The sequence below is a fragment of the Triticum aestivum genome, chromosome 2D (genome assembly GCF_018294505.1).
Source record: "Triticum aestivum cultivar Chinese Spring chromosome 2D, IWGSC CS RefSeq v2.1, whole genome shotgun sequence".
Lineage (NCBI taxonomy): Eukaryota > Viridiplantae > Streptophyta > Magnoliopsida > Poales > Poaceae > Triticum > Triticum aestivum.
Window position 1 is genome coordinate 123,414,411 of NC_057799.1, and position 10,703 is coordinate 123,425,113.

The following is a 10,703-nucleotide window of genomic DNA, read 5'->3' on the forward strand; positions in this document are numbered from 1 at the left end:
CAAAACCCAAATATCGGAGAAGAAATACGAGGCTATAAGCAATCATGCATATAAGAGATCAAAGAAGACTCAAATAACTTTCATGGATAAAAATATAGATCTGATCATAAACTCAAAGTTCATCTGATCCCAACAAACACACCGCAAAAAGTTACATCATATGGATCTCCGAGAGACCATTGTATTGAGAATCAAACGAGAGAGAGAAGAAGCCATCTAGCTACTAACTACGGACCCGTAGGTCTACAAAGAACTACTCACCCATCATCGGAGAGGCGCCAATGGACATGATGAACCCCTCCGTGATGGTTTCTAGATTGGATCTGGTGGTTCTGGAACTTGTGGCGGCTGGAATTGATTTTCGTCGACTCCCTTAGGGTTTCTGGAATATTGGGGTATTTATAGAGCAAAGAGGCGGTTCAGGGGGCACCCGAGGTGGGCACAAACCACCTGGGCGCGCCTGGGCCTCCAGGCGCGCCCTGGTGGGTTGTGCTCCCCTCGGAGCACCCCCCAGGTGCTTCTCCAGCCCATTGGATGTCTTCTGGTCCAAAAAAATCCACTAAAAGTTTCGCTGCGTTTGGACTCCGTTTGGTATTGATTTCCTGCGATGTAAAAAACATGCAGAAAACAGCAACTGGCACTTGGCACTATGTCAATAGGTTAGTACCAAAAAATAATATAAAATGACTATAAAATGATTATAAAACATCCAAGAATGATAGTATGACATCATGGAACAATCAAAAGTTATAGATACGTTGGAGACGTATCAGCATCCCAAGCTTAATTCCTGCTCGTCCCCGAGTAGGTAAATGATAGAAACAAATTTTTTGATGTGGAATGCTGCCTAACATGTCATCTCATATTCTTTTCTTTATAGCATGGACATTTGGACTTTTATATGGTTCAAAGAAATAGTCTAGTTTTGACATGATAACTTAAATACTCAAGCATATCAACAAGCAACCATGTCTTTCAAAATATGAACGCTAAAATAAGCTATCCCTAGCCCATCATGCTCAATAATTGATCCGTTCATGAAACACACTCGCATATTAGTTATACCCAATGCTCAAGTACGATCATATTGCCCCCTAGTTGGTGCTTTATAAGAGAGGATGGAGACTCAAATTAAAAATAAAAATTGCATAAAGTAAAAGAAAGGCCCTTCGCGGAGGGAAGTAGGGATATGTAGAGGTGCCAGATGATACGTCTCCAACGTATCTATAATCTTTTTGTTCCATGCTATTATATTATATGTTTTGGATGTTTTATATGCATTAATATGCTATTTTATATGATTTTTGGGACTAACCTATTAACCTAGAGCCTAGTGCCAGTTCCTATTTTTTCCTTGTTTAGAGTTTCGCAGAAAAGGAATACCAAACGGAGTCCAAACGGAATGAAACTTTCGTGATGATTTTTCTTGGACCAGAAGACATCCGGAGGGCTTGGATTGCATGTCAGGAAAGCCACGAGGCGGCCACAAGGTCGGGAGGCGCGCCCAGGGGGGTAGGGCGCTCCCCCACCCTTGTGGGCCCCTCATGACTCCACCGACCTATTTCTTCCACCTATTTATTCTCAAATATCCTAGAACCTTCCAGGGGAGCCACGAAACCACTTTTCCACCGCCGTAACCTTCTGTACCCGTGAGATCCCATCTAGGGCCCTTTTCCGGCGTCCTGCCGGAGGGGGATTCGATCACGGAGGGCTTCTACATCAACACCATTGCCTCTCTGATGAAGCGTGAGTAGTTTACTATAGACCTATGAGTCCATAGCTAGTAGCTAGATGGCCTCTTCTCTCTCTTTGATTCTTACCATGTTCTCGTTGATGTTCTTGGAGATCTATTCGATGTAATACTCTTTTGCGGTGTGTTTGCCGAGATCCGATGAATTGTGGATTTATGATCAGCTTATCTATGAATATTATTTGAATCTCCTCCTGAATTCTTATATGCATGATTTGATATCTTTGCAAGTCTCTTCGAACTATCGATTTGGTTTGGCCAACTAGATGTTGGAAATATGCCCTAGAGGCAATAATAAAATGGTTATTATTATATTTCCTTGTTCATGATAATTGTCTATTGTTGATGCTATAATTGTGTTATCCGGAAATCGTAATACATGTGTGAATACATAGACCACAACATGTCCCTAGTGAGCCTCTAGTTGACTAGCTCGTTGATCAATAGATGGTTACGGTTTCCTAACCATGGACATAGGATATCATTGATAACGGGATCACATCATTAGGATAATGATGTGATGGACAAGACCCAATCCCAAGCATAGCACAAGATCGTGTAGTTCGTCTGCTAAAGCTTTTCTAATGTCAAGTATCTTTTCCTTAGACCATGAGATTGTGCAACTCCCGGATAACGCAAGGGTACTTTGGGTGTGCCAAACGTCACAACGTAACTGGGTGGCTATAAAGGTACACTACGGGTATCCCCGAAAGTATCTGTTGGGTTGGCACGAATCGAGACTGGGATTTGTCACTCTGTATGACAGAGAGGTATCTCTGGGCCCACTCGGTAAGACATCATCGTAATGAGCTCAATGTGACTAAGGGGTTGGTCACGGGATGATGTGTTACGGAACGAGTAAAGAGACTTGTCGTAACAAGATTGAACAAGGTATCGGTATACCGACGATCGAATCTCGGGTAAGTGCTATATCGATAGACAAAGGGAATCGTATATGGGATTGATTGAATCCTTGACATCGTGGTTCATCTGATGAGATCATCATGCAACATGTGGGAGCCTACATGGGTATCCAGATCCCGCTGTTGGTTATTGGCCGGAGAGATGTCTCGGTCATGTCTGCATAGTTCCCGAACCCGTAGGGTCTACACACTTAAGGTTCGATGACGCTAGGGTTATAGGGAATAGATGTACGTGGTTACCGAATGTTGTTCGGAGTCCCGGATGAGATCCCAGACATCACGAGGAGTTCCGGAATGGTCTGGAGGTGAAGATTTATATATGGGAAGTCCAGTTTCAGTCACCGGAAAGGTTCGGGGTTTATCGGTATTGTACCGGGACCACCGAAGGGGTTCCGGGGGTCCACCGGGAGGGTCCACCTGCCCCGAAGGACCTAATGGGCTGTAGTTGGGTGGGAACCAGCCCCTTAGTGGGCTGGTGCGCTCCCCAAGGGCCCAAGGCGCCTAGGGTTGGAAACCCTAGGGGGCCGCTGCCACCCCCCGGGGGTGGGCGCCCCCCTAGTTGGAAACCCTAAGGGGGCCGCCGCCCCCCTCTAGATGGATCTAGGGGGCCGGCCCCCCTCCCCTTCCCCTATATATAGTGGGGGTTTTGGGGCTGCCAGAGACACGAGTCTCCCTCTCTCTTGGCGCAGCCCTACCCCTCTCCCTCCTCGTCTCTCGTAGTGCTTGGCGAAGCCCTGCTGGAGTGCCACGCTCCTCCACCACCACCACGCCGTCGTGCTGCTACTGGACGGAGTCTTCCCCAACCTCTCCCTCTCTCCTTGCTGGATCAAGGCGCGGGAGACGTCACCTGGCTGCACGTGTGTTGAACGCGGATGCACCGTTGTTCGGTGCTTAGATCGGATTCGGCCGCGATCTGAATTGCTTCGTGTACGACTCCACCGACCGCATTCTTCAACGCTTCTGCATCACGATCTTCAAAGGTATGAAGATGCACTCCCCTCTCGTTGCTAGTAAGCTCCATAGATTGATCTTGGTGATGCGTAGAATTTTTTTAATTTCTGCAACGATCCCCAACAGTGGCATCATGAGCTAGGTCTATGCGTAGTTTCTATGCACGAGTAGAACACAAGTTGTTGTGGGCGTCGATTTTGTCAATTTACTTGCCATTACTAGTCTTATCTTGATTCGGCGACATCGTGGGATGAAGCGTCCCGGACCGACCTTACACTTACGCTTACGTGAGACAGGTTCCACCGACTGACATGCACTAGTTGCATAAGGTGGCTAGTGGGTGTCTGTCTCTCCCACTTTAGTCGGATCGGATTCGATGAAAAGGGTCCTTATGAAGGGTAAATAGAAATTGGCATATCACGTTGTGGTTTTGGCGTAGGTAAGAAACGTTCTTACTAAGAAACCTATAGCAGCCACGTAAAAATTTGCAACAACAATTAGAGGACGTCTAACTTCTTTTTGCAGCATATGCTGTGTGATGTGATATCGCCAAAAGGATGTGATGACTGATATATGTGATGTATGAGATTGATCATGTTCTTGTAATAGGAATCACGACTTGCATGTCGATGAGTATGACAACCGGCAGGAGCCATATGAGTTGTCTTAATTTATTTATGACCTGTGTGTCAACATAAACGTCATGTAATTACTTTACTTTATTGCTAAACCGTTAGCCATAGTAGTAGAAGTAATAGTTGACGAGACAACTTCATGAAGACACGATGATGGAGATCATGGTGTCATGCCGGTGACGATGATGATCATGGCGCCCCGAAGATGGAGATCAAAAGGAGCAAAATGATATTGGCCATATCATGTCACTATTTGATTGCATGTGATGTTTATCATGTTTTTACATCTTATTTGCTTAGAACGACGGTAGCATAAATAAGATGATCCCTCATTAAAATATCAAGAATTGTGTTCCCCCTAACTGTGCACTGTTGCTAAGGTCCGTTGTTCCGAAGCACCACGTGATGATCGGGTGTGATAGTTCTAACGTTCGCATACAACGGGTGTAAGCCAGATTTACACACGCAATACACTTAGGTTGACTTGACGAGCCTAGCATGTACAGACATGGCCTCGGAACACGGAAGACCGAAAGGTCGAACATGAGTCGTATAGAAGATACGATCAACATGAAGATGTTCACCGATGATGACTAGTCCGTCTCACGTGATGATCGGACACGGCCTAGTTGACTCGGATCATGTATCACTTAGATGACTAGAGGGATGTCTATCTGAGTGGGAGTTCATTAAATAATTTGATTAGATGAACTTAATTATCATGAACATAGTCTAAAACTTTGCAATATGTCTTGTAGATCAAATGGCCCACGCTAATGTTGCCCTCAACTTCAACGCGTTCCTAGAGAAAACCAAGCTGAAAGACGATGGTAGCAACTACACGGACTGGGTCCGTAACCTTAGGATTATCCTCATAGCTGCCAAGAAAGCATATGTCCTTGAAGCACCTCTAGGTGATGCACCTGTTTTCCCAGCAACTCAAGACGTTATGAATGCCTGGCAGTCGCGTAGTGATGATTACTCCCTGGTTCAGTGCGGCATGCTTTACAGCTTAGAACCGGGGCTCCAAAAGCGTTTTGAGCAGCACAGAGCATATGAGATGTTCCAAGAGCTGAAAATGGTTTTCCAAGCTCATGCCCGGGTCGAGAGATATGAAGTCTCCGACAAGTTCTACAGTTGTAAGATGGAGGAGAATAGTTCTGTCAGCGAGCACATACTCAAAATGTCTGGGTTGCACAACCGCTTATCTCAGCTGGGAGTTAATCTCCCGGATGATGCGGTCGTTGACAGAATCCTTCAGTCGCTCCCACCTAGCTACAAGAGCTTTGTGATGAACTTCAATATGCAGGGGATGGAAAAGACCATTCCTGAGGTATATTCAATGCTGAAATCAGCGGAGGTGGAGATCAAAAAGGAACATCAAGTGTTGATGGTGAATAAAACCACTAAGTTCAAGAAAGGCAAGGGTAAGAAGAACTTCAAGAAGGACGGCAAGGGAGTTGCCACGCCCGGTAAGCCAGTTGCCGGGAAGAAGCCAAAGCATGGACCCAAGCCTGAGACTGAGTGCTTTTATTGCAAGGGAAACGGTCACTGGAAGCGGAACTGCCCCAAGTACTTAGCGGATAAGAAGGCCGGCAATACCAAAGGTATATGTGATATACATGTTATTGATGTGTACCTAACCAGCGCTCGTAGTAGCTCCTGGGTATTTGATACCGGTGCGGTTGCTCATATTTGTAACTCAAAACAGGGGCTGCGGAATAAGTGGAGACTGGCGAAGGACGAGGTGACGATGCGCGTCGGGAATGGTTCCAAGGTCGATGTGATCGCCGTCGGCACGCTACCTCTACATTTACCTACGGGATTAGTTTTAAACCTCAATAATTGTTATTTAGTACCAGCTTTGAGCATGAACATTGTATCTGGATCTCGTTTAATGCGAGATGGCTACTCATTTAAATCTGAGAATAATGGTTGTTCTATTTATATGAGAGACATGTTTTATGGTCATGCCCCGCTGGTCAATGGTTTATTCTTATTTAATCTCGAACGTGATGTTACACATATTCATAGTGTGAATGCCAAAAGATGTAAGGTTGATAATGATAGTCCCACATACTTGTGGCACTGCCGCCTTGGTCACATTGGTGTCAAACGGATGAAGAAACTCCATGCAGATGGACTTTTGGAGTCTCTTGATTATCAATCATTTGACACGTGCGAACCATGCCTCATGGGCAAAATGACCAAGACTCCGTTCTCTGGAACAATGGAGCGAGCAACCAACTTATTGGAAATCATACATACTGATGTGTGCGGTCCAATGAGCGTTGAGGCTCGCGGTGGTTATCGCTATGTTCTCACCCTCACGGATGACTTAAGTAGATATGGGTATGTCTACTTAATGAAACACAAGTCTGAGACCTTTGAAAAGTTCAAGGAATTTCAGAGTGAGGTTGAGAATCAACATGACAGGAAAATCAAGTTCTTACGATCAGATCGTGGGGGAGAATATTTGAGTCACGAATTTGGCACGCACTTAAGGAAATGTGGAATTGTTTCACAACTCACGCCGCCTGGAACACCTCAGCGTAATGGTGTGTCCGAACGTCGAAATCACACTCTATTGGATATGGTGCGATCCATGATGTCTCTTACCGACCTACCGCTATCATTTTGGGGTTATGCTATAGAGACTGCCGCATTCACTTTAAATAGGGCTCCGTCGAAATCCGTTGAGATGACACCGTATGAATTATGGTTTGGGAAGAAACCTAAGCTGTCGTTTCTGAAAGTTTGGGGATGCGATGCTTATGTCAAGAAACTTGAACCTGAAAAGCTCGAACCCAAGTCAGAAAAATGCGTCTTCATAGGATACCCTAAGGAAACTATTGGGTATACCTTCTACCTCAGATCTGAAGGCAAGATCTTTGTTGCCAAGAATGGATCCTTTCTAGAGAAAGAGTTTCTCTCAAAAGAAGTAAGTGGGAGGAAAGTAGAACTTGATGAAGTATTGCCTCTTAAACCGGAGAGTAGCGCAGCTCAAGAAAATGTTTCTGTGGTGCCTGCACCGACTAGAGAGGAAGTTAATGATGATGTTCATGAAACTTCAGATCAAGTTGCTACTGAACTTCGTAGGTCCACAAGGACACGTTCCGCACCAGAGTGGTACGACAACCCTGTCCTGGAAATCATGTTGTTAGACAATGGTGAACCTTCGAACTATGAAGAAGCGATGGCGGGCCCGGATTCCGACAAATGGCTTGAAGCCATGAAATCCGAGATAGGATCCATGTATGAAAAAAAGTATGGACTTTGATGGACTTGCCCGATGATCGGCGAGCCATAGAAAATAAATGGATCTTTAAGAAGAAGACGGACGCGGATGGCAATGTGACCATCTATAAAGCTCGGCTTGTCGCTAAGGGTTATCGACAAGTTCAAGGGGTTGACTACGATGAGACCTTCTCACCCGTAGTGAAGCTGAAGTCTGCCCGAATCATGTTAGCAATTGCCGCATTCTATGATTATGAGATATGGCAAATGGACGTCAAAACGGCATTCCTTAATGGTTTCCTTAAGAAAGAATTGTATATGATGCAGCCGGAAGGTTTTGTCGATCCTAAGAATGCTGACAAGGTATGCAAGCTCCAACGCTCGATCTATGGGCTGGTGCAAGCATCTCGGAGCTGGAACATTTGTTTTGATGAGATGATCAAAGTGTTTGGGTTTACACAAATTTATGGAGAAGCCTATGTTTACAAGAAAGTGAGTGGGAGCTCTGTAGCATTTCTCATATTGTATGTGGACGACATACTATTGATGGGAAATAATATAGAACTCTTGGAAAGCATAAAGGCCTACTTGAATAAGTGTTTTTCAATGAAGGACCTTGGAGAAGCTGCTTATATATTAGGCATCAAGATCTATGGAGATAGATCGAGACACCTCATTGGTCTTTCACAAAGCACATACCTTGACAAGATATTGAAGAAGTTCAATATGGATCAGTCAAAGAAGGGGTTCTTGCCTCTATTGCAAGGTGTGAGATTGAGCGCGGCTCAATGCCCGACCACGACAGAAGATAGAGAAAAGATGAGTGTCATCCCCTATGCCTCGGCCATAGGGTCTATTATGTATGCCATGCTGTGTACCAGACCTGATGTAAACCTTGCCGTAAGTTTGGTAGGAAGGTACCAAAGTAATCCCGGCATGGAACACTGGACAGCGGTCAAGAATATCCTGAAGTACCTGAAAAGGACTAAGGATATGTTTCTCGTTTATGGAGGTGACGAAGAGCTCGTCGTAAAGGGTTACGTCGATGCTAGTTTCGACACAAATCTGGATGACTCCAAGTCACAAACCGGATACGTGTATATTTTGAATGGTGGGGCAGTCAGCTGGTGCAGTTGCAAGCAAAGCGTCGTGGCGGGATCTACATGTGAAGCGGAGTACATGGCAGCCTCGGAGGTAGCGCATGAAGCAATCTGGATGAAGGAGTTCATTACCGACCTAGGAGTTATTCCCAATGCGTCGGGCCCGATGACTCTCTTCTGTGACAACACTGGAGCTATTGCCCTTGCCAAGGAGCCCAGGTTTCACAAGAAGACCAGGCATATCAAGCGTCGCTTCAACTCCATTCGTGAAAATGTTCAAGATGGAGACATAGAGATTTGTAAAGTGCATACGGACCTGAATGTCACAGATCCGTTGACTAAACCTCTTCCACGTGCAAAGCATGATCAACACCAGAACTCTATGGGTGTTCGATTCATCACAATGTAACTAGGTTATTGACTCTAGTGCAAGTGGGAGACTATTGGAAATATGCCCTAGAGGCAATAATAAAATGGTTATTACTATATTTCCTTGTTCATGATAATTGTCTATTGTTCATGCTATAATTGTGTTATCCGGAAATCGTAATACATGTGTGAATACATAGACCACAACATGTCCCTAGTGAGGCTCTAGTTGACTAGCTCGTTGATCAATAGATGGTTACAGTTTCCTAACCATGGACATAGGATGTCATTGATAACGGGATCACATCATTAGGATAATGATGTGATGGACAAGACCCAATCCTAAGCATAGCACAAGATCGTGTAGTTCGTCTGCTAAAGCTTTTCTAATGTCAAGTATCTTTTCCTTAGACCATGAGATTGTGCAACTCCCGGATACCGTAAGGGTACTTTGGGTGTGCCAAACGTCACAACGTAACTGGGTGGCTATAAAGGTACACTAGGGGTATCCCCGAAAGTATCTGTTGGGTTGGCACGAATCGAGACTGGGATTTGTCACTCCGTATGACGAAGAGGTATCTCTGGGCCCACTCGGTAAGACATCATCGTAATGAGCTCAATGTGACTAAGGGGTTGGTCACGGGATGATGCGTTACGGAACGAGTAAAGAGACTTGCCGTAACGAGATTGAACAAGGTATCGGTATACCGACGATCGAATCTCGGGCAAGTGCTATATCGGTAGACAAAGGGAATCGTATACGGGATTGATTGAATCCTTGACATCGTGGTTCATCCGATGAGATCATCGTGGAACATGTGGGAGCCAACATGGGTATCTAGATCCCGCTGTTGGTTATTGGCCGGAGAGATGTCTCGGTCATGTCTGCATAGTTCCCGAACCCGTAGGGTCTACACACTTAAGGTTTGATGACACTAGGGTTATAGGGAATAGATGTACGTGGTTACCGAATGTTGTTCGGAGTCCTGTATGAGATCCCGGACATCACGAGGAGTTCCGGAATGGTCCGAAGGTGAAGATTTATATATGGGAAGTCCAGTTTTAGTCACCGGAAAGGTTTCGGGGTTTATCGGTATTGTACCGGGACCACCGAAGGGGTTCCGGGGGTCCACTGGGAGGGTCCACCTGCCCCGAAGGACCTAATGGGCTGTAGTTGGGTGGGAACCAGCCCCTTAGTGGGCTGGTGCGCCCCCCAAGGGCCCAAGGCGCCTAGGGTTGGAAACCCTAGGGGGCCGCTGCCCCCTCGGGGGCGGGCGCCCCCCTAGTTGGAAACCCTAAGGGGGCCGCTGCCCCCCCGAGGGGCCGCCCCCCCTCTAGATGGATCTAGGGGGCCGGCCCCCTCCCCTTCCCCTATATATAGTGGTGGTTTTGGGGCTGCCAGAGACACGAGTCTCCCTCTCTCTTGGCGCAGCCCTATCCCTCTCCCTCCTCGTCTCTCGTAGTGCTTGGCGAAGCCCTGCTGGAGTGCCATGCTCCTCCACCACCACCACGCCGTTGTGCTGCTGCTGGACGGAGTCTTTCCCAACCTCTCCCTCTCTCCTTGCTGGATCAAGGCGCGGGAGACGTCACCGGGCTGCACGTGTGTTGAACGCGGAGGCACCGTTGTTTGGTGCTTAGATCGGATTCGGCCGCGATCTGAATCGCTTCGTGTATGACTCCACCGACCGCGTTCTTGCAACGCTTTCGCATCGCGATCTTCAAAGGTATGAAGATGCAC